The 24,297-nt window shown below is 39.6% G+C and overlaps 1 protein-coding gene across 8 annotated transcripts in view; it reads left to right on the top strand.

Moving 5' to 3' along the window:
* LOC118796750 (muscleblind-like protein 1) overlaps nt 1-24,297 on the top strand; it is a 167,741-nt gene that overhangs the window by 4,859 nt on the left and 138,585 nt on the right. For 3 of the 8 annotated variants that reach the window (XM_036555849.1, XM_036555851.1, XM_036555848.1), the window contains exon 1: nt 13,610-13,839. The exons of 1 other annotated variant lie outside the window; for it this stretch is intronic. The gene's annotated coding sequence lies outside the window, so the exon portion shown is untranslated. Of the gene's footprint in view, nt 1-13,086; nt 13,387-13,608; nt 13,840-24,297 lie in introns of those variants that run through there. 4 more of the 8 variants (XM_036555852.1, XM_036555850.1, XM_036555847.1 and 1 more) reach the window with 3 other exon arrangements.

Genomic DNA, 24,297 nt, shown 5'->3' with positions numbered 1-24,297 from the left:
TGAACACTCTTTGACATTAAATATTGCACTCTTATGCCAAGGATTCATAAATTCTGTTTTGCCTTTACCTTAAAAGTGATGGAAGTTAACCAGACTGAAATGCATATTATGTGGATCTTCAAATTGCATTGCAAAGTAACTGCTGACATTCATGTGGCTGCCCAGCATCTACAGGAAATGAATGAGTTATGGCCCAGTAAAATTCCTTTATGCAGCAAGTCCCATCAAAAAACTAAGAATCAGTTGAATGATTGTTGCTAGCATATTTGAGTAATTTACTATACTTATGTAAGAAATCCTTAAAAGAAAAATTAAAAAGAAGTCAAAAGTATAGGTGAAATGTGCCTGAGTGTTAAAGCAAAGGGGTAATGCAAGGTCATTTTTTATTTTGGCTGTCCAGAAATGACGCGTTTTACTAAATATAACATTTTTTTTTATAAAAGTGGACTTTACATAGGAAAATTATATCTCAGTAAAATTACATAGTAGTTCATATTAATATCATGTACCACATGTATACTTTATGAATATTGATTTTTATCATCCATTAAGATGTTATGAATGTGTTATGTAGACACCCTTTAATTAAAGTGTTACTGTTTGCACAATGCTAAGTGGTTTACATGTGCTTTCATTGCTTGTTAGCTACATTAGCCTCGTAAAACTTAAGAAGCAAACTTTGGACACCAAACCTGTCTTGGCTGATCAACTACATCTGCAATAAGGGGAAAATCATGTAAGTTTGCCAAATTATCATGAACAAAGTCTGGGCAGTATATTGTAATATACTGTAAAACTTTCATAACAACATGGACTTCATTGATTGTGGTCCTGGGTAAGGGGTGATAATGAGCAATAGCATTTTTAGTACTACAGTGATGAAAAACTTGCAAAAAAAGGCTAATTAATTAAGGCACATTTAATGAAAATGTACCTACTTTGAGTTTTGAATTAACTCAGCTGGGCAACTGAATAATTTATATCATTTATTATGCCATGATGGAATTTTGTGAAACTATCATGAGCTATTTTTTTCCTCAAATCACCCACGCCTCAGAGAAATGAAGCCCAGCCTAATAGCAAAAAGCTGATCCTGAGAGACCATCAGATACTGTCACGTCCATCCTTCAAAATAAAGAACATTTCCTGTGGTTCTTCGCTCAGATGAACAGTTCATTCCAACATTTGTGGCTACCATTATTTTAAAGAAAGTACTGATATTCTAATAGCAGGCTACCTGTGGCACTGAAAATGCCTCTGGCATGTTTATCAAGGTTCATGGAGGCGAAGAAAACCTCTCCATGCATCTGGATAGAAGAAAAGCTTGGCCAAGGCTCCCTGGCAATTTCCAAGTCAATGTCTATATTCCCTGCAGAGGAAAGTATATACCTGCATCCCCCTCACAAAGAGCAGGAGAGCAGAGACTGCCTGATGCTTGCACTGGTTTGAATTCAGATGGGTTTGGTAGTGTAGTCATCAGCTAGGTACACAGAGGAATGTGGACAGAGCTTCCCAGAGGTGATCGACACTTCCTCTTACGCTGAAGCGGAAGTTCGTTTTGCCAAATAGCCATAGAGTTTTGGCAGTTTTGGGTTGTTTATGTTTCGGTTTGGAACATTTTGTTAAATCTCTGTAAAAAGTCAGATTCGCCAGGTGGAGCACATTGAAGCATTTATAGAAACACTGAAGGCTTTTGACTGAGCGAATGTACTAATAAATATATATATGTGGAGTGTGCTGAGTCACTGATGGTTGGAGATAATGGCAAAGCAGTGTGTACAAAAAAATGCTCTTCCAGAAAGAGTACTGTTTGCTTGAATAGTTGAATATAAAAATCTGCCTTCATTTTATCCTTTTGTGAGCTACCTTAACTTCAAAGACAATGTTGCAGATGCGGTTTAAACTAGATAAACGTACTTCGAATGTGTCTCAAGACCATTCAGCCCCACTTTATATTAAGTGTCTCTAATAACTGTGTAGTTACATGTGAACAACATATGCAACAACAACGTAACTGCTAAGGATTTAGTCACTGTTGCAGATGGATTGCAGAGATACACCTTATGTAGTTACACAAGTGTCTCTTAGTAGTTGTAACAGCCTATTCTCTCTCATGTAATTGCACAAGGGTAATAACATATGTATTTATATTTGCAATCAGACTGGAACAGCAGTTTTTTTTTTTCAATTTTTTTTTTCAGCAGTGAAAGGAAGTATGTAATAACTTACATTAAGACATTACTTACACTGTATCTGCCAGCTTTCCTAACTTTTAGCTAGCATCTATGTTGCTAGAGCTGAGACATTGTAACCAGTTTCAACTTTAAACCATTCTGTAATGTGACAGTACAGCAGACGTCCCCTTATCTTAAAATGTAACTTTAATGACATTAATTGTGTTGCATTGCCACCAAAGTAATGTCTATATTACCACTTATTATACAGTGCCTACATAACAACTACACAGGAACTGTCCACTTATTTTAAAGTGTAACTTAAACACTACACTAGAGGAAAGTTCCTGTGCAGAAGACACACTTGTGTAATTACATGAAGCAAAACTGAAGTTGATACAATCATGTAATTGCGTAGGCTGTACTTCTGTAATCCAGCAGTGTTGTTGCATATTTTATTCACATGTAACTACTCAGTTATTAGAGACACTGTGGGACCGACTATTCTTCTTTGATCATTTACTGAGAAAACTGGTTTAACTCTGTAAAATCCCAGACTTATTACATCCTATAGCTTATTATTCAGTACCTACATAGACTACAGTGTAAACAACTGTAATTATAGAGTCAAGTTATGAGTAAGGAGAGTTTGGACTTGCTGGAGGGTCAAGGTCATTTATTGCTTTTAGGAAAGAATGATAAATTATGCCATTGTTAAGCAAATTAATTCAATTTATTATTAATAATAATAGCACTAAGTAATTAATCCTCCAAGCAGTGTAGTTCACTGACGGTAATGCAATGTAATAACTTGGCACATTTTATCATGGGTAAGGATTGTTGTTAGGCTCAACATAAAACCCTCTTTCCTGCATGTAAAATCACAGTGATGCCTCAAGTGGATTGTTTTTGTAAAACACTGACAATGTAAAGTATAATAAAATACATACATAAACAAAAAGCGTAAAACATAATTAATTAAAATCTTAACAAACAATTCTTCTACCAAGAAGTCTTAAGGCCTTTAAAACAACAATAATGTAGTTAAAGCACATGATGACACCAATCATGTTTTTTCAGAAGATGACATGAACCCTCTGAGTAATCACAATGGTCTTGGCAACAACCAAGATGATGAATTGGCTGTGGACCAGCAAATGGAATAAAATGCCCAAAATTTGCTCAAACAGGGCTCAAACTGGACTACAAAAATTCAAAATTTTAACTTCTGTGATGAAGTGATGAAGCTCTTCACACTACTTTCAGTTTTCCAAACTGGAAAGTAGCCTGTCTGATATCTCTAATTGCCATTCTGTGTGGAAAAAATGAGATCATATTTGTTCCTGAAGGCATTCCACCCATTTTTGTGCTTTTCTGCTCTCAGCTGAGACCTTGATGTGTAAGCTCCTGAATGAGGCAGAGAAACTCTGTTCTTGTTTCGCTTTTCCTAAGTGGAAAGCATCCTGCACAGCGTCACAGTTATTCTGTTTTTTTTTTTCCTTTTTTTACATGATTGGAACAACTTGGCCAAATTCCTGAAATCACATCACGTTCAGAGTGTGTAGTTTTGATGTGAAAAAAAATAGCGTTTGAATATTTCACATTTTTACATCATTCATTTGCATTGCATTCAGTGTTCAATGGCCTTTAGCATCAAACTTACTTCACATATTTGTCTTTCCACACTGGCTTTAATGCTAAAAGTTACTTAAAGCAGATCTGATAAAATACACAGGCATTTGAAGCTTGTAAGACATTCAAGTAATGTATCCTTTACATTTAATATTGCATTCCTACAGTGCATTATAGAGTAAACACATCATAGCCTAACACTGAGTCTTGAAGGTGGAGCAGTTTAGCCTGTTAGCTACTTTTTAAGCCTGATATCTTTTTGCCTAGTTGTTCAGAAAATAAATCTAAACAAAACATGGTTTATCATCGATCAGTATATTTTGAGGTCTATGAGAGCAGCATAATAGTCCATTCACAGGACAATTAGTCAGCAGGTGCAGTAATACAGTTGCTGTGCATATATCAGGTATTTTTCAAAGGATGGCTCAGCCAATCAGATTCTAGCACCAAAACTATACTTTTTGGTTTATAGTGTGAAATTCAACTATATGGCTAATCAAAGGGTACATTTACAGGTAGGCTTACAAATTTTGGGAACGCTTTAATTGACACCTATTCCATATTGACATAACCATGTTATAAACACATCAGGGATGTTTTCATATTTCATCATCATCATCATCATCATCATTAACCGCCTAGTCGAGATAGGATCGCGGTAGCAGTTGGGAGAGCAGAGAATCCCAGACGACCCTGTCCCCCGCAACTTCCTCCAGCTCATTCCCAGGGACGCCAAGCTGCTCCCAGGCCAACTTGGAGATATAATCCCTCCAGCGGTTCTTAGGACGACCCCGGGGTCTGGTCCCAGTAGGCCATGCCTGGTACACCCCCACCAGGAGGCATATTTCATATAATCATTATTAATAACTTTTATGACAGATGCTGTAATGTCTGATGTAGTGACAACTTATGTTACATGCTCATTTTTTGCTGCTCATGACCACATATTGCATCTGCTATGACATATTTATGGTATGGTTATGACAATGTTACGTAGCAGTGTTGAAGCAAAGTGTAATGGAAATATCATTATGTTACTCTGGACTTTAGATCTACAGCTTCTGACTCTATTTTATGTAGATATGGTTGGACTGAAAGGAGATTGAGGAGATTCACAGGTTTTATTTGCTCTCTTGTTTGTGTTCATTGTGTATGTGTGTGTTATAGCATGTGACTGACTGGTGGAGTCAGTGGGAATTCAGAGCTGCCCACCGCACATAATGATCACAAGCAGCAGAGCACAGTCATACGAGGGCCTGCTGTGTGTGCATGAAAGGTGGCAAAGCATGAGTCACTACAAATCAAACTTAATCATACAATCTCTACCGTTTCATAGAGATCAGCCAACATGTGGTCAGTGGAGCTCTTTTCTGCCATGCTGCATCCTCAATATACAGTAGGAGTTGAATATTTGGACGCATTTCATCACTGAAGTTCTTTTTTATTATTATTATTTTTACTGTTTACCACATTTTAGAATAAAAGATATTATATAAAAGTAATTTTGCTGCAGGGACTAGTGGCCTTATGAATATAAGAGGGAAGTAGACATGTTTACAGCAGGTCTACCAGTGGTCGTAACCCTTTGGATAATGTAAATACATTCAATAAGAAACAAATTTCTACATTCAAAAACAAGAACTGACCCAAACAGGAACCATTGATTCTAGTTCTATTTTATTTTCCTCCAGCTTGAGATAGAACTATCATAATAACCTTGATCAACCTTTTGTCATTTTATGCCAATCTAAAGTGTCTAAAATGGCTAATTAGCTACTGTACCATGCAACCTGTACCATACTGTACCAGGACAGGTGTATGGCACAGCTACCTTACATGCAAGTTAGCTTAACTTATTGGCTGGTATACTACTCTGTAGGCTTCAGCTGCAAGTGTTGCAGGGGCCAAGGATAACACCAACAAGTACTGGGAGATTCATTTGGCAATCTTTAGCAGGTACCAAAAACCATAAAAGTGGAATAAAACTGGAACCTGCTGTACTGGACTGATTTCCAGCAGAAATAGCCCAGTTCTTCGGTATTTTGTGCAGTGAAAACACATCCTGTATGACCAGATGTTTGTAGACATCTGCCCATCCAATGTTTCTGCTGAAATCAGGGGGTTTGGGGGTAGGGGGTTTGCTGCAGTAACAGCCTCTACTCTTCTGGAAAGACTTTACACAAGATGTTGATTGAGGATTTGATTGCATTCAGCCACAAGAGTACTATTGATGTCAGGAACTGATGTTGGATGATCAATTCTGGATCCTCAATCATCCCAAATGTATGGCATGGAGCTCCATCACTCCTGTTCCACTGCTTCACAGCCCAATGCTGGGTGGCTTTGTGCCTCTCAGTATTGGGCACGGTGACTCTAGTCTCATATACAGCTGCTTCAGAGAGTCTCATTTTATTGGCTTTTCTATGGAGATTATACAACATTTGTAAACAACTGAACCCTCAGCAATAGATGTACCTTAAAGTAGCTTAATTCACTAAGTAGAGGGGCTGTCTGGATACTTTTAGACATATAGTGCACAGCAGGTTATTCAACATGGCACCCAAGGATCCTTTTGAACATCTGAAATCCCAAAGGCTTGATGTTCTAGAAAGAAAGAAGGAAGAAAAGTGACACTTCGCCAGTAGCTTCAGAATTTTCCATTGAGGAAGACATATGAGTATCCAGCAGACTAGCCCTTTACTCCCTGTCCAGCTGTGGGTCTGCATAATGCGTAGTGAAAAATGAAATATGGTTTTTGATATCTGTTGCCAGGTTTCACCTTCCATCTTCCTAACACCCCCTCCTTCTCCTTTTCCATTGCCATTGTCCAAAACACATGTGCTTGATCCTCTATAGGCTTGCTTGGAGATCAGCAGTGCTTGCAGCTAGCCAGACCTAACAAAGTATTTTTTCCTCTTTCTCAGTCTGAGAAGGAGCCTCAGGTGGCCACATTTTCACTCCTCTAACCTCCGCTCCTCCACCTCACCCCCCTTTCCCTTTTTTTCATTTGATCCTTTATCATGTACATCTGAAAGCTCCAGTGATTGAGTTTCAGTCATGTTGAGGAGCACTGGATGCAACCTGTTTGCACTCACTCTATTAACTGATCTAGTTGTTAGGATATGCCTTGCGTTTTGTTTATTTGCATGTTTTTAGTTATTCTTGTCAAACAAGCTGAAAAATACTGTAAAACAGTGTAAACTTTCAGTCCATAGCACATTAATGTTCATAAGTAAAATAGGACTTTTTATGATTTGAGTTAGAAGTTATAAGAAGTTATTGTAGTGCAAATTGTCTTTGTTGTTTTATGGAAAGAATGAATATTCCTTTACATATTTGATCAGTTCTTGACATTGAAGCAAATACAAACATGTCAGTGGTGTGAACCTAAACCTGTTGATGCAGAATAAAATTAATTAATTGTGTTTATATGTAATTTATGAGGTATTTGTAATGTAATTACATGTAACTACGTTGTCGTTACATGTAATTACACACTAATAATGTTGTAAGTACGTTAAATTAGAACTGCAAATTAGAAGTAGCAGGTTTTTTTTTTCCCATTTCTGTAAATATGTCTTATTAAATCTTCCCCAATGGCCACAAATGAGTTGAAGAGATGATGCAGTTTACTTAGAATCTTATATCATCACTGCTTGGACATTACATAATGTTGTCTTGTAATGACGAACTGACTCATACTGATGCAATTCACACTTAAGCTTCCATATTGTCACTCACAATGACAGCATACGTGGGAGAATGTGTGATCACATCTGGGCACTGACCTCACGTTGGTGTAGGGGGCATGGGTGATCGTCATGGCAACTGTGTCAGATCTGTGGCACAGTTCTAATTCAGCATTGCAGCAATTAGTATGTTTTCATTTACATTGAGCAAGATTTTGAACTTTTGTTGTGACCCAAAATTCCATTCGCAGGCAAGGGCTTGTTATTGTTAAGGAAGACGGATAGCCCCACCCTCTCTGAATGCACTCCCCCCCACACACGTACACACAAACACTTTGCACCCATAGTCGACTAAGCATCCTTTTTTGGTCATGGGCAGTGTTGTGCCAGGCCCAAAAGCCAACTCTAAATTACACTCCATACCACAAGCCTCTGAGCATGGACTGTAAATATTTATGAAGGCCCAAGCTAAACATTCACACTCGTTCCGACAGATAGATCCATCATGGCAACTGTCACAGTGCTCTCTCTCTCTTTCTTGGCCAGTCTGCACCCATGAGCCCCGATGAAAATGAATAAGTAAACTCCATTGTATCGTTGAGACTGCATTGAATGTATCTTTGTACATTACAATGCTAACATCCATGTAACATCTGTACATACAAGTTTATGTATGTAAGATTTGCGACTAAACCTTGTATCTCCATTTTTGTTGTTTTTTGTGCTTTTTATATTATTTGACAGCGTCATCTGTTCTTCACATTGTGTCAAAATGTCATGTTGACGGATATAAACAGTCCAAAAATGCTTGGAATAAAATCTCATTTTATTAACTTACCTTAAAAATTAAGAACTTTTTTTTTCTTCTCCTGTAAAGTTACCATTTTGGACATACAAGGTTTTGTTCTGACAGCAACAACAAACTGTATCTCATAATGTGCCAAAAATGTTGGTGACCTTGATTTGGAACAAGGTCCTTTGGTCCTTTCTGGCCACCCTACCAACTGCCATTAGCAATAAAAAAGAAAGTTTACATTATTGGTAAAGTTTATTTATCAACTAGATACATCATTTTTGGTGGACATTTCTGAGAAACTGTCTGGAGAATCAAATTTATAACAGCTAGAACCTGTTATCGTACTGCTGGGTGCCTTAACAACACCCTATTGATGGGACAGATCCAGATTCTTGATCAGATTCAGTGCACTGTCACATTGTGCAATGAGCAGAGCAAGAATTCCATTTGAGTTGGTGTTGTTAAACAAATCAGTGCGATGCTTTAAAATGATTCCAGTATCATTACTGAACACAATGTCTGAATAATGAAACTTATTGATAGAAGCTCAAGAACAATAATCTCTTGTAAGGAGGGCAATTGAAATCAGGCATTTCAATCAGTTTAGGTGGGGCTTGAGGTTCTGTTTAAGTGTGAGCCAATCAATATAGATTTCATTAGAATTCAAAAGAAAAGTTGGACTGGAAAGGGTTCCGTCAGGATTGGCCTCTGGTAGGCCAGGGTCATGTAGCACTGCAGATCATTTATGTAAGAAAGAATAGACATTTGCCACAAGTCAGAAATGTATGAATCATAGCATAAGAAATTGAGTAAGAGCAACAATCAAGGGAGAGGAAACCACTACCCTTAGTGTTGCTCATCTCAAGCTTGCTGAGGACCACCTTGATTGCACGGCTGTTCTGTGAACAGATAGGTCAAAAGTCACTTTTTGGTAAAAGTACACATCCTTGTGTTTCGTAGAACACTCATCCCAACTGTGAAGCATGGTGGAGGGAGTTACATATTGTGGGGATACTTTTACTGCCTCAGGGAACCAGGTTCCAAGTATAAAGAAATACTAAATCAAAGCACCAGGGCACTTGTATGCCTGAATCTTGTTGAAATGGTGTAATTTGCAGCAAGAAAGTCATCCAAAAATACATAAACTGAAGCATTTTTGCATAGAAAAATGGCCCAAAATTCCTCCCAATCACTGCTCAGGACGGAACAGTTACTAGTTGAAGTTATAGCTGGTGAAAAGGTTCCACAAGGTACTTAATTTGATTATTCACACATTTTAGTTTCAGTTGCCTTGACCTTGCCTCTCAGCTTAGTGAAGACAGCAGTTGTTATTTGAATACTTTCATTTAATATCATAACTCATACGAAGATCAGAACCATTCATTACAGAAATCCAGATAAATTCCAAAAGTTTCACATTTCTCAGATTTATTTATATGTAGTATGAAATAATTAGCAAAGAGCACTTAGAAAGAAAGAAACTGAGTAAAACTTCAGTGTAGCCCTCAGAGTCAAGTGATGTCATATTTGCATTTTCAAGAACGGTTTTGAGTTTAAACAATACGTCCTGGATTTAGCAACATCTTTTTTACTAAGAGGAAAAAACAAATTTCTAATAATTAATCATAATTCCTGTGAATTTATTACACTAAAGGACATTCAATTTATTGGTCCATGTTGATGCATAAATGTGGAATCGTAATGTTAATATTTCAGCTGAAAAGGTCATGATTCATTTTCATGGCTATTTATGCAGCCAGAAGGCTGTTAACCAATTTTTCAAAATATCACCATAATTTGAGCCAATTACTTTGGCTTTTTCCAAGATGACCAGAGCAAACAACATTAATAAAAAAAATCTTCTGTGAATTATTTGAAAATATGTGATGAAAGAACAACAACTTACTAACACATGAGGCAGATAAATGACATATCACTGACTCATTTCCATTGTATCATATCATACAATATCAAAATTCATTATGATTTATAGATTAATATAATCTCTGAGGCAAGATTGTACACCGTGTAATACCCTGCCTTATCACTGTGCTGTAAAACGCCAATAAAGATTCAAAGAAAATATCAAGGGGATTTTCACAAATGCCGCAAAGATTCAAGCCCCTGTAATCAACACTGGAATCTCCAAGACTGGCAGCAGATTTGTCTTTTTCCTCATTAATAGCTATGGATGTTGAGTTATGCTGTGGTCTGTCAGTTCTTCAGAAAAAAAAGATCATTAGAGTTCATGATAGAAGATGTTCATTACTGTATGAGAAGAAGCAATGCTTTCTTTCATATACTTTGTTGTTGAAAGGTACACTAGATGCCTACTTCAGATTATCAAAGCATCCAGTGCTTTCTTCACATTTTATTCACACTTTGGTATTCTTTAATGACATTTTGCATTCGTTGCTGCATATTTTAGATGTATTTTAAAAATGACTGCCGACAACTGGCCTCTCCATTGTGCCATAAATGCATTCTTTCATAGCAACTGTTTTGAGGTTGGACAAGCTTTTTGGAACATTGGCAAAAATCCCTTTTAACCTAATGAAAAATTTCAGCAGACATTTCAGCTTTTGTCAAAATATTCACATTGAAATGTTCTAAGATTTGTTTGGAGCTGTTACATAACACTGAATTTCCATTTTAAATTTTGCCGAGCTGAACTTGTCTAATCAGAACTAGGCAATGGCAACTTTTTAGGAATTTTGAGTCAGGCACTACAAGCTTCTCTAAACTTGTAACAATTGCTGTGGAAAAGTGCCTTTCTTTGTGGAACATAGACAGGTCAGTTGAAACATTGGCAATCCCACTGAAGTGACCGAGCAACTTGCAACCACATAAGCATTGTCTCTATCATTAAGAGAGTCCAGTCCCTTCCACATCACTCAGTGCAATGCTAGCTAATGCTATTCATCAGTGTAACATAATTAGCAGTTAATGTTCTCCTCCAAGCGTGTTGAGCTGTCCAGGCATGCCATTAAGGACAGTGTGAAAAAATGTGGTCTCAGTGGAAGCATGTGCTAGCCTCCACCCTCCAAGCTTGACGACATCATGTGATGGGAAAAATTAAGTAGCCGATGTAATTTACCCTGACAAAATTGGGTGAAAAAGTTTTAAAATTCCATTGAACCTGACTTATAATCTTTATTTTTTTTGCTCAGCTAGTGCATTTTCAAACATGATCCTTCAAACCATCCATAGTAGTTCAGGCTGAAGCCCAGCTGCAGCACGCTGTATGTTACTATGATACAATCCATAGGGACTTTTCCAGTTTTATCCTTTCCATTAGCATGTCATAAAGCTTTTTGTGCATGTAAACGGTCTATGTTACTCCCTCTACATGCCAGAGGGAGAAACTCCCTCTCACAGAAACCACTTTTCTCAGCTGCCTGAAACTCCTCGTTGGAATTCAAGCTCTTTTCCTTTATTACAAGATGATGCAATCTTGTAATGCAACCTGTATTGCTCACTTACCAGCAAATTTACCACTCACTCACACAATGCACAGCAGCTACTGGAGGCAGAAAAGGTTTGTTCAGTTTTGTAGCCAAGTTGAGAAGACGCTGACCTGACTTTCAGGATGGGACTCTGGCTTAAACTGATATGGCAGAATATGCTGTTGGAAAAATAACCACAGCAGTGTTTATAGCTGCTCAGGACAAAAGGGTCTGTCTGCAGACCGCAAGACAGGGATGGAACACATAGGGGAAGAACCACACTGGTGGTTGACCAATCAGAAGAGGGCGGGTGAGCTGACCAATAAAAGCATGCTAGGCTCATCAGGAGGAAGGGCTTAAAGACACAGGAGCTCTAACAGAACATTTCAGACAGAGGATGAATAGAGATGTACAGTATGAGTACAGTATAAATAATGTGTTTTTGGAACATTGAAGCATAAATCTATTTTAGTAGACCCCAACAATAAAATTATAAACAAAATGAGCATAATAGTCCCGTTTAAACTGCTTTACAGTTCCCATCAAAAGCTGTCGCTGTAACAAGAGTCAACAAGCTGTATGAATGAGTGTGAAAAGCTTGAACCATTGTCTGTATATATGGTATATATGATATATACACTCATGGTTTGGATCATGCATCCACTATTTCTCTCACTGGATGTCAGTAGTAAAAATTGTAAATGTTCTTTAGAAATCACGTGATTTTTATGTTCAGGTTCATGTGAACTTGATGCATTCACACGATGAAAACAGAGGCTTGTTTTCCACACATTTAACTATAAGAATATGCACTACTTTTTAACTGAAAAGATATTTCTTTATGGTGAAATTTGAGCAAAGATAAATGTCATTAATTGCGATTATACCAACTAATGTGATTAATCGTGATTAAGTAATTCATTTCTTTGACAGCCCACAGTAAATACATTATGTAATGACTCTAAACAAACATTGATCCAGTTCTGGGTCAATAATATACATATTATGATATTCTGTAAAGCTTTTCCAACCTTGCTTTAGCAGATACTATGAAAAAAAACGCATTAGTGGGCAGAGCTTGAGTAGCTCAACTGCAGGCATGACTTGCGTCTCTTCAGGCAGGAACTGCGTCCATTTAAAAAAGTCCAGTTCTTTCCCCTCTGGCCAGCTTGGTGTTTCCATGTTCCACTTTTCACCTCTCCCTTTCTCTTTTTTGCTCTCTCACTTGTTCTCTTCCTGGTGGGGCTGTAAGGGGCGGGACCACTCCCTGTGAGTGGCGGGAGGGACTCAGACGCAGAGCCACAGGCACGAGAGAGAGAGAGAGAGTGTGTGTGTGTGTGTGTGTGTGCGTGTGTGTGTGTGTGTGTGTGTGTGTGCATGTGGGGAGCGACTGCGCGGTAGAGAGCGAGAGAGCGAGAGAGAGAGCTAGCATGTGCGTATGGGAGAGTAGAGGCGGGCTCCAGACGGGAAAAATGCTCGTGTGACAACACGCACCGCCAGACGCTGCTGGTCAGAACAATGAGCCTCTCAGCTCCGGCCACTCTGCCCATACCGTCCGCCTGCGTCTGAACGCACGCTCTCACACACACACGCGCCGGCGCTCTCTCTCACCCACACACACACACATGCACACCGCTTAACGATGTGAGGTAAGACTGGCTTTTTAAGGGTCTTGATTTGTGGGTCTGTGTATGGTGGTGGTGGTGGTGGTCCTGCACCATGTGCGCATGTATATGTATCATTCCTGCTCATGTTGTCATGCATTCATGCAGTGCGACCGAGTCGCGCCAGACTGTGGGCGCACGTTTCGCATGGGCAGCGCGTAGACTCACTCACTCGCTCGCTCACTCACTCGCTCAGATGCGGAGACGAAGTTTTCACAGCTCGGCAGCCTGCCGTCGGGCGTCCGCTCTGAAAGGTGAAGAGCTTGCCCGCCGCGGATAAATTACGCGTGACATGTTTAGCTGGGCTGCCTTATATGGCGCACACTCTAGAGAGAGAGAGAGAGAGAGAGAGGGAGAGAGGTAGGTAGAGAGAGAGAGAGAGGCACTGAAAGCTGAAGCATTTGCAGCTGCAGTCGGTGGAGTCTGTACCGGAGCAAAGTAAGTAAATGTAGCTGTTCGTGTGGGCTAGGGAAGGGTTTGTTTGTGTGGCTGCGGGGCTTCTGCAGTAGAACCGTTTTTTTTTGTTGGTGCAACCCGTAACGTGTGCTGGAAACTTCACCACTGTCTAGCGCGAGCATGAGTTCATACGTTGACTCTTTCATATGTATAATATACAGTATATCAGTAGTTGGAAAAATGACATAGAAATGACGCAAGTTAATTGAGTGCAGCTCTTTGAATTATCTAGTCTATTCCTTATGTCGTCTCCATCGCCTATGTCTTGTCTGTTACTTGCTCTCTCCCTATGCATATGTGGGCATTATAGCACGACTCCTGGTGTTTACATTGGAGCTGCCCTCCAGGAAATGATTAAACTTCCAAGCTACTCCTGCTGTCTACACCAGCCCTGCTGATGTGTGTGTGTGTACGTGTGTGTGGGGGGGTGTATAGTATGTGTGTCAGTAAGCGAGTAGGTGGTTTGGTGTGAATTCTGCACTGGGCATCATATATCTTTCACTTGCTCAATGATGACGGCTTTTGACCCCGAGCTTATTATGCAGTTATTCATCTTAAGACATATTTTTGATGATTTGGTGACGTAATGTGTAAAGTTATGTAGTGAGAAATTAAGGTTGGGGGTCCACAAAGGGGTCATTTAAGTCCATATTCCTTTTTTTCTTATAACCCTGCTTATAACAAGTCTGTACGTTTGTTCCAAAAACAGGCATGATTCACTGTTAAATGACCATTTTCTATCATATTAAAAAAATCTCTTAGAATTAAACAGATGTTTTTCTTATGACTTTATGTGTTATGACATATAAAAATAGCCTTTGTTCTGATTGGCTGCACTCTATTATGCCTCGTATGGGCTGAAATGCTGTAACAACACTTTTTATCACATACACATGACAACAATGTTGGGACGACAATGTTTTTGACATCACAACCATGATGAAATCAGTTTTTATGGGATTTTATGATAAGGGGTTAACTGAATGCAGACTGTCCCTGGAATAGCTACCTGTTTTGACATCTAATAGTACTATAATGATGTTTTGCCTGCAGCAGTATGAGTTGGGTTTATTGGAGTCAGTGGTGTCAGAGGTGACACCTGTCTCGTAAGCCTGGGCCCACCTCCGTCATTAGCTCCTCATCCTGGAATGGGGGGGGTGGGTGTAACATTGAATGCAGATGATTTCTCCTTTTCTGGCTTTGTGAGAATCCTGCAGTGTGGGATTTTGTGTTGAGAATGCAGAACAGCCCCGTCTACCACTCATCATTACAAGGCTATGTCTCTCGCCCTCTCTCACCCTCTCTCTCTCTCACTCGTATTCTCAAAGTGGTGCATCCCAGTTGGGACGGCAAGGACATTATCAGTGTCTGGAAGAGCAGAGTGATGTCGGAGTGTGCATCCTGGCTGCCGAAGAGGTGTGTGTGTGTGTATGTGTATGTGTGTGTGTGTGTGTGTGTGTGTGTGTGTGAGCGTTTGAAGTGAGATAAATCACCTGCCTGTCTTTCATGTTGTCGCCTCTCCTCTGGCGTTGGCTTTGTTTCATTAGAGGCCGGGCGTTCTGCCTCTTCAGCAAAGAGGAGAGTTCATTCTGGAATGCAGATGAGAGAGAGAGAGAGAGAGAGACGGAGGGCGAGCGCTCATTAGAGTGTGAGGGTTAAATGACTGCTGTGCGGGTGGCACGTGGAGTCTGTAATTTGGGGAGATTATGTGTCAGGGTGGCATTCCGATGTAAACACACACACACACACACACACACACACACACACACACTGGCCTACTCTGCCAAAGTCTTGACAGATGACATCACCAGCAAGCTTAAAAAGCGTACTCATGTTTTATTGTTTTCAAACATCGCAATTTTATGCATCCTCATTGCTAATGTTAGCACTATCAGCTATTGGTTAAGGCTCCTGTAACTAATGTGGCTCACTTAGTAGGGCAGCTTGGGGGACGAAGCCCCCCAGGGTAAGATACCCCCTTTTTTTGTTATTCTCTTTAATTTTGACACATTTACTAACTGTCTATTCAAGCTGTATTTCCATCTGGATCACTGCATTCCTGCGACTGATTCTGCTGATTTCTGACACCTAAATTTTGTAACTGGATAATAGTGATTAATGCATATTCAGTCATAGACAAAGGTTTGTCATCAGATGATGAACTTAAACATGAAATTTTAGTGCACGATTTATGTTTATTTTCTGAGTGGAACATGCTGGACAAAATAAAACAAACTATAAAATGTGGCATAGCTTTTGTGCTTGCTACAATTTTTGTTAAATTGTTTCCCCATTACATTAAACAGTAAAATTAAAATAAGGAGTAAGTGTATATTATAATGTACAGAAGTGTGTTCTGTGCTGAGGAAATGCTCATTTATTTTCCCCAAAAAACGCAAAACATGGAATTTGACCAAGGGCTCTCAAACATTCGCATTCAACTGTACAATATACAGGAGATATATATATATATATTGTTGCTTATGGGGAAAAAACTTCTTCATTCCTGTAAGTTTTCATTCCTGCTTTTTAATATTTCCCACAGAAATGGACCAAAATAACGAAATTCCACTTTAATAATGTGATGATGATTCTGGATATTAACTCACCATTTTATGCTTACTAGCTCATCCTTGGTTCATGATTCTGAACACATCTAAAATTTCTTAATTTATATTTATAGCTTTCTAGTGACCTAATAATGATTTGGATGCTATGAAGAACTAGCATATGATAATTATTTTACTCATGAGCAATCAAACTGGGTTTATTGAATTGGTGTACAAGCCACAATTTGACCGAAAAGGACATCAGCGACATCGTCCATCTCTGGGCTACTCTACAGCTCTGTTTCTCTCAGCTTTCTGGAACTTTCTTTCCCTGATTGGAGCACTGAATCATTAAGATAAAGTGCCTACATGCTAAAAGATCTCTGCACCCCCCTCCAACACCCCCCCCCCTCCCCTCCCAGCCCGGAGTAAAGGCTAGCGTAGCACATTTCACATGAGCTGCATCATCAGTACGCTTCTCCCCGGTGACACACTGGAGTCAGTGTGCAGCCTCGGCCCGTCCACTCCGCTCATGAGTGGAGCCTTTGTCCACATGTGGACACACACGCACACACACCCTTGCGCACACATGCATGCGCAGCCAGAAACACAGACAACACACAAATGAAATCACGCCCTCCTCCTTACAGCCAGGCTCACTTTTGTATATGGAGACAGATCTGTGGGAGGGGCAGGGAGGGGAGAGCAGGGGAGGGGAGGGGTCTCGTGACTTTCACTGCATGTGAAACAGTGGCATGTATCTACATCAGAGAGAGAGAGAGAGAGAGAGAGAGTGAGAGAGAGAGAGGGGGGAAGAAGGAGAAAGGGAGAGGGAAGACAGAAGGATAGAGAGAGAAGGGGAGATAGGTAGAAGAAGAGTGAGAGAAAGATATATTGAGAGGGGGAGGATAGAGCAAGAGAGCAAGATAGAAAGAGAGATAGACAGAGAGAGAGGGAGGACAGAGAGAGAGAGAGAAGGAAGAGAAGGAGACAGAGTGAGGGAGAGATAGGCAGAGAAAGAGAGAGAGATAGAGACAGAGAGAGAGGGGGGAAGGAGCAAGAGAGTGAGAGAGAAAAAGAGAGAGGGACAAAGAAATTGGAATAGAGAAAGAGGGAGAGAGAAAAGAGACAAAAGAGGAGGAGAAAGAGAAACTGAGAGGAGCAGAAAGAGAGGGGGAAAGAGAAAAAAAGAAGGAGGGAGGAGAGAAAGTGAGAGAGATATGTAGAAAAAGAGAGAGAGAGAAAGACAGAGAGGGAGAGAAAGAAAGGGAGGGGCAGAGAGAGAGGAAAAGGGAGAGACAAAGAGGGGGAGAGGAAGAGAGAAAAGAGACAAAAGAGGTTGAGAGAGAGAAACTGAGAGAAACAGAGACAATGTTCAGTCAGATACAGATAAAGAGAGAATAAGAAACAGAGAAAGAATGAGGTGGGAAAGAAAAACTGGAGAAAAAGAGAGAGAGAGAAACTGAGAGAAGGAGAAAGAGAGAGGGAAGGAGAGAAAAAAGAAGGAGGAAGGAGAGAAGGACAGAAAGTGAGAGAGAGATACTTAGAAAAAGAGAGAGAGAAAGACAGAGAGGGAGAGAAAGAAGGGGCGAGAAAGAGAAGGAGGGACAGAGAGAGAGGAAAAGAGAGAGAAAGAGGGGGAGAGGAAGTGAGAAAAGAGACAAAAGAGGTTAAGAGAGAGAAACTGAGGGAGATAGAGAGAATGACAAGTCGGATAGAGAAAGAGAGAATAAGCAACAGAGAAAGAAGGAGGTGGGAGAGAGAAACTGGAGAAACAGAGGGAGAGAAAGAGAGAGAGAGGAATGATGGCTGTCATAGAGAGAGAGAGATAAGGAAAGAAAGAGACACAAAAGGAGAGAGAAAGAGAGAGAAACTGAAAGAGAGGGAGAGAGGAGAGAGAGAGAGCCAGAGGAAGGAGAAAGGAAAAGAAAGAGAAATAGAAAGAGACAGTGCAGAAAACAGAGAGAAGACATTAAAATATCTTCACTGACTCATTCTTAATAGCACATTTCTAGCTACATTTGCAGCAAATATCACCTTTCTCTCTTTTTTCATTCTCCCTTTCTTTATGAGTGAGCAGGACTGAGAGAGAGAAAGAGAAAAAGAGAGAGAGGCAGGCTGAAAGGAACAAATAGAGCAGATAGGCATATTAAAAATAGTCACTTGAGTGTGGATTGCAGATCAGATGTCCATTAGCACACTCTTAATATGCTGTGTTTTGTTATGAATTCATTAATACCCTTCATAATTTTTCATGTGCGCTGCACAGACTGGGCTTGGTGCCTGTATATGCTGAAGGATGCTTCATCGCCTCTGTTTAGCCACACAAATCAGACACGTTTAAATGATGACGGGCTTAGCGTGTTTGCGCCCGAGTGTCCAAACTAGGAAAGGATGTGGTAGCCAGTGTGCAGCAGCTGGAAACAGCAGCATGCGCCTTTCACACTGTGTATTAACACTGAACAGGGCTCACTAGTGATGTCTCACTAATACTCTAATACACTAATACTCAGAACCTGTACTAATACTCAGTGCTGGTTTGGTGACACTTTACTGTAGAACAGTGTTCATAAAGCTACATAATACCTACATAAGCCCTTCTTTACAACTGACATAAACCTACAAAGGCATTTATAAACACTTATTCCAAAAGATGTTATTTGTCATGAAAGTTGCATTTGGCAGCTTTGATGTCCAGTTTATGTCAGTTGTTATGACAAGTTTATCCCCTTAACAAGCCATAGGCCCACAGTATTAATACATGCTTCTATAACATATGAATAGCTCCATCAGTTTGCATTGAAGTCCCTGTAGTTACTGAATAATAAGCCTTTGTATGTAATAAGCCTGGATTGTTAAGGGGTTATGTAGGTGTATGTATCCTTATGAACACTGACTTACAGTGGTGTTACCACCTTCTTTGTTGCCTTTTGTAAAATAGCAACAAGAATACTACGCTAAGCATTCGTTAGGTAAACATTCACCAACCACTTTGTTAGAAACACCTACCTTGAGTGTACAGACTTACCTGACATTACGAATAAACCAACTCATGATTATTGGCCACTCCTTTGTAGCTCCATATTAGCAGATCTACTGAGGTACAATTATTGTTAGCCATCCTTTAGCTCTTCATCAGTGGTCAGTTTCAGACCACAGAGCCACTCTTAGTTGGGTGGTGGTCCACTTTCCATCTGTGATGCTGATATCGGTAAATAGCCCAGCAACACCCAAGCCTGCTGTTCTGAAAATCATCTGGACAACGGTGGTCCAGTGGTCAGAAACTGACTGAAGACAAATGGGGTAGATGAGGGCTAATAAACCATGCAGCAAACAATGGTCTACACTCTAAAAGTGTTCTTAAGTAAAGGGAACTATGAGTTCTATCTAGAACCATGTCATGCCTAAATGGTTCCTTGCTTGGTGAAATGGTTCCTCAGATTGATAAAGAATATGTTGCATGTGGTTCTGTATAGCACCAAATAGGGTTCTTCTTTTGTTACAATATCAAGCTTCTAACAATAGTACACTCTTAAAAACGATGGTTCTATATAGATCCTTTTTGAAAAGAGTTCTTAATAGCATAAAAAAGTTCTTCTATTGTTATGATGTTTAATCTGTAACAATAGAAGAACAATTTTGTTGCGAAAACTTTTTTCAAAAAGGTTCTATATAGAACATATTCTCTATAAATCTGACGAGACTTTTCACCATGCAAATAACCATTTGAGCATGAAATGGTTCTTTATAGAACTCAGGATTCTAAATAGTACCTTTCCCTTTACTAAAGAACCCTTGAAGAACTATCTTTTTAAACAGTGCACAGCCTGTACTTGTACACCTACATAGTGGAGATATAAGCTAGGTGTTTCTAAGAAAGTGGCCAACATTTGTGGTCTAGTGTGACTTCCTGTTCAGCCCAGTTGTTTTTGGATGGCTAGAAAATTTGACAGTTTTTTAACATGTAAACTTTTTATGCTACCAACGTCAATTGGATTTCATGCCAATGATATTTTATGCCCATACTGGAAATGAGAATTGGGAGCCAGTAGATTCTGTTTATTCTGTGGTAAATAAATAAAGAAAACACATTTGAATAGCTTTTCAACTGCACTCTAGTCTATCCTACTGCTAATCACTGATGTTTGCTACATAGAAGCAGCCCTACAGAGTCTGCCTCAAGCCTTCTCGATGCTAGTTAAGGTTAATAATGGATAAGAAATGGCCAGTGTGAAGTCATTGGTTAACAGTGAGCATACTGAGGCCATGAGGTGGTGGATCAGGCCAAAGAGGCCAAACAGTGCACATGCACACTGCCACACTCAATTAGCCATTTTCCTGCAACCTCTAAATAAGCATTCTCACTTCCACATCATTAGAGCAGACTGCCCTCCCAATGTGTGAGCACAGCTCTTAGTGTCCACTGAGCACTCAGCCACACTTACACACTCTCAGGTGGACACAAGTACATAGAAAAAGATGCAAACATGCAAAAAACAATTTTCAGTCTTACTTTGATAAATACACAGGTGCCTCAGATAAATACTGGGCAAAGATCAGAGGCCACTCTTTTTATATACAATTTCCAATCACACTCTTGGCAAAAAGGGTTCTATACAGTACCAAAAAAGGGTTCTTTGGTTTGTAACAATAGCGGAACCCTTTTTGGCGCCATAAAGAATCGTTTTCAAAAAAGGTTCTATATAGAACCATCTACAACATATTCTCCATGAATCTGAAGAATGCTTTCATGAAGCAAAGAACACTTTAATTAGGGTTCTTTGAGTGTTCATGGTTCTATGTAGAACCATTTTCTTTAATAAAGAACCTATGAATAACCATCTTTTCCAAGAGTGTAGGCAATAGAGGACACCCCTGCCTTGGGTCAGTCCTGTAGTAGAGATCTGCACTCCTGTGGAATTTCCGCTGGACCGGCAGGATCCACCACAAGAGTTTTTTGAGTGTTCATGGATCTATGTGGAACCATTTTCTTCAGGTTGGAACTTCAGGTCCAGAAAGTAAAAATCCCTCCCAGGATTTCACTACCTAGCTTCTGTAGTTAGGGCAAACCAGTGGTCTCCAACCCTGGAAGCTCACAATAGGTTGCTTCACCCCTTGCTTTACTCTAATACATTCAACTCAGCCAATGGGACTTAAGAGGAGGTTGATTAGCTGGAGCAGGTGTGGCAAATTATGATTGGAACTAGGCTCTACAGGAAGGTAACTCTGCAGCACCAGGATTGGAGACCACTGATCTACAGTGTGCTACTTCACACTTAACATCCCTGATCCAAAGTTCACCATGCCCAATTCCAAGCATCAGCTAGAGGTGTGTAAAGCTCCCAGCATCGGGCTGTGGAGCAATAGAGCTGCATTCTCTGGAGTGATGGAGCGCTATATAATGCCTTTGGGATGAGTTAGGATCCAGAACTAATCATCCAGCATCAGCATCTGACCATAATGCTCTCATGGCTAAGTGCAATCAGATCTTCACAGAAATATCCCACCATCTAATGGAAAGACTTCTGTAAAGTACATTTACTTCTAGATTACAGTATTCCCTGACCCAGTCCCTTGGGCACCTCAGACAGTCATATCTTTGCTGTGTCTCAGCTTTAAACACTCCTGAACCATGTATAAAAACTGACCACTGATAGAGCAAAAAAGTGGGTGACCAAAGGTTTGGGGATACTGGATGCTGCTAAACTCCATTCCAAGAGCAAATGTTCTTATACAAGCTGCATAACCTTTATGATAAACGTTACAAAAGCCATTAGATTTGAAATTCATAAGCCTGGCTATCTCAACATACTTCTTCCACTTTCTTCACACAACCGAGTACAAAATTCAGATGAGCGCAGCAGAAAGAAGATGGAGGCGAGATGTAAGAACAAATATCCATTTTCATGGACAGGGATTGCCTTCGTAATGCAATTTCTTGGGCAGCCAATGAAACGGAGATATATTCTCATGGGGTCTTGTACTTTTGTTGTTGCTAGTTTATAGTCTTTGTTCTTAAAGTAGCAAAAATAAACAAATGTCTGGCCTTTTGCAATTCCTGAGCTGGAACTCAGACTGCTTTTGCTAATGAAACAGAGCATTCTCATTGCACACTTTATAACCATATGAATTTTGATTTCAAAATGAAATGCCGCATAAAGATCTAGACAGATTTAACACTCAGATAACCAAGGCATGGTGTAATTTGATATTATTTCTTACCTGAGAAACTGTGCAAAGATGTATACATTTTGAATTCATTCCACATTTGTGTTTGTAATTAAAAGAGTAGATATTTAAACATGATTAGAATTAAGATGTTTTCCATACAACTTTCAATTGCTATTTGATTTGCAACTGAAAACGTACATTATCTGTTTTATGTTAGTTTGACATTGAAACAAACAGAAAAACGTTGGCAGTGCAGACTCAAACCTCTTTATAAAGACTGTTAATATGATATGACAGTAATTACATATGTATAACTATGTAATTAATACCTTCATTGTGTAATTATGTATAAATAACATAGCAAAACAGCAATAATAACACCCCCTAGCCACTTCCACTGGGCAAAAAATCTGTATTGTGGAAAGATGTGAATTTAGTGCCATGTATATATTTTGTAAAACACGGTTCTTTAAGAGTTTTAGTAAAGAGTTCTATATAGAACGATTGCATGTTTAAACAGTTCATGCCATGGTAAAATTGTTCTTCAGATAGATGAGAGAGTGTCGTATATGGTTTTATATATAGCGCCAAAAAGGGTTCTGGTTGCTACAAGGTCAAAGTTGTAACAGTAAAAAAAAAATACTTTTTCATGCTATGGAGAATCGTTTTCAAAAAGGTTCTATTTAGAACCATATACAAAACATTCTCCATCAATCTGAGGAATGATTTGCGAAGAACATGCAAAGAACCATTAAAGCATGAGATCCAGTTCCCTCACTAAAGAACCCTTCAAGAACCATCTTCTTTAAGAGTTTCTTCAAAAGTTACTTTGGCTGAACCTGTTACGTCAGATTAAAGGACACTGTGTCCTCCCAGAGTTGGCAGAGGCAGCATAATTTTGTGAATGACCACTCCGCTCATACCGCATGATGGACTTTCTGGACTTGACATGACTAGAGGGAGCTAGTTTGGCTTAAACCACATTTGGATTTTTTAGCCACAAGGTTGGCAAAAGAATACACTCTAAGAAAAAAAGGGTCTAAATAACGTTTTGGAAGCTTTTGTGTAGAGAACTAATTAGAAGGAATAGAGAACAAAATTTGGAGATAGTCAAAAAGCAACATTTAACATAGTATGTGTTATAAAGGTGTTATTACATCTCTATGGTACTAGTTATAACATGGTTATTACTATTTGCTGGGATTTATCCTTAGTGCTGCATCTTGTGATGCTCATGGAAAGATATGATGTTTGTTTGGACATCGCCAAGGCAGTGTGATTCACAACTCTGGCTGTGATGGATGGTGAGAGAGAGAGAGAGAGAGAGAGAAAGAGAAAGAAAGAGGAGGGAAATTGAAGAATGGTCATAAAGCCTGTAGCTGGAATGCAAACAGCACGGCCTGCCAAGAGTGTGCCAGTGTAAAGCAGCAGGCTTTTCTCCTCCCTCGCTCTCTTCTTCTTCTTCTCCCTCCTTCATCCCTCCTCTTTCATTTCATCCGTTGCATCCTTTGTTCCAAGCCACTCCCCTCCACTCCTTCCTCATCTAATGGACTCCCTTCCTTCTTCACTCCTCTCCTCCCCTCCACATCATAGCGCTCCTCTAAGGCTGAGCTGGAGGGGTTTGTGCCTCAGTAATTTTGTAGACTGTTGTTTTTAGAGAGTAATTAAGCCTTATTTAGATTCCTGTGATGATTCATTTAAAAAAACACTGTTCTTTCCA

This window comes from Colossoma macropomum, unplaced genomic scaffold (genome assembly GCF_904425465.1).
Source record: "Colossoma macropomum unplaced genomic scaffold, Colossoma_macropomum, whole genome shotgun sequence".
Taxonomy (NCBI): Eukaryota; Metazoa; Chordata; class Actinopteri; order Characiformes; family Serrasalmidae; genus Colossoma; species Colossoma macropomum.
The sequence above is the reverse complement of the archived record's forward strand: the minus strand, read 5'-3'. Positions and strand labels throughout refer to the sequence as shown.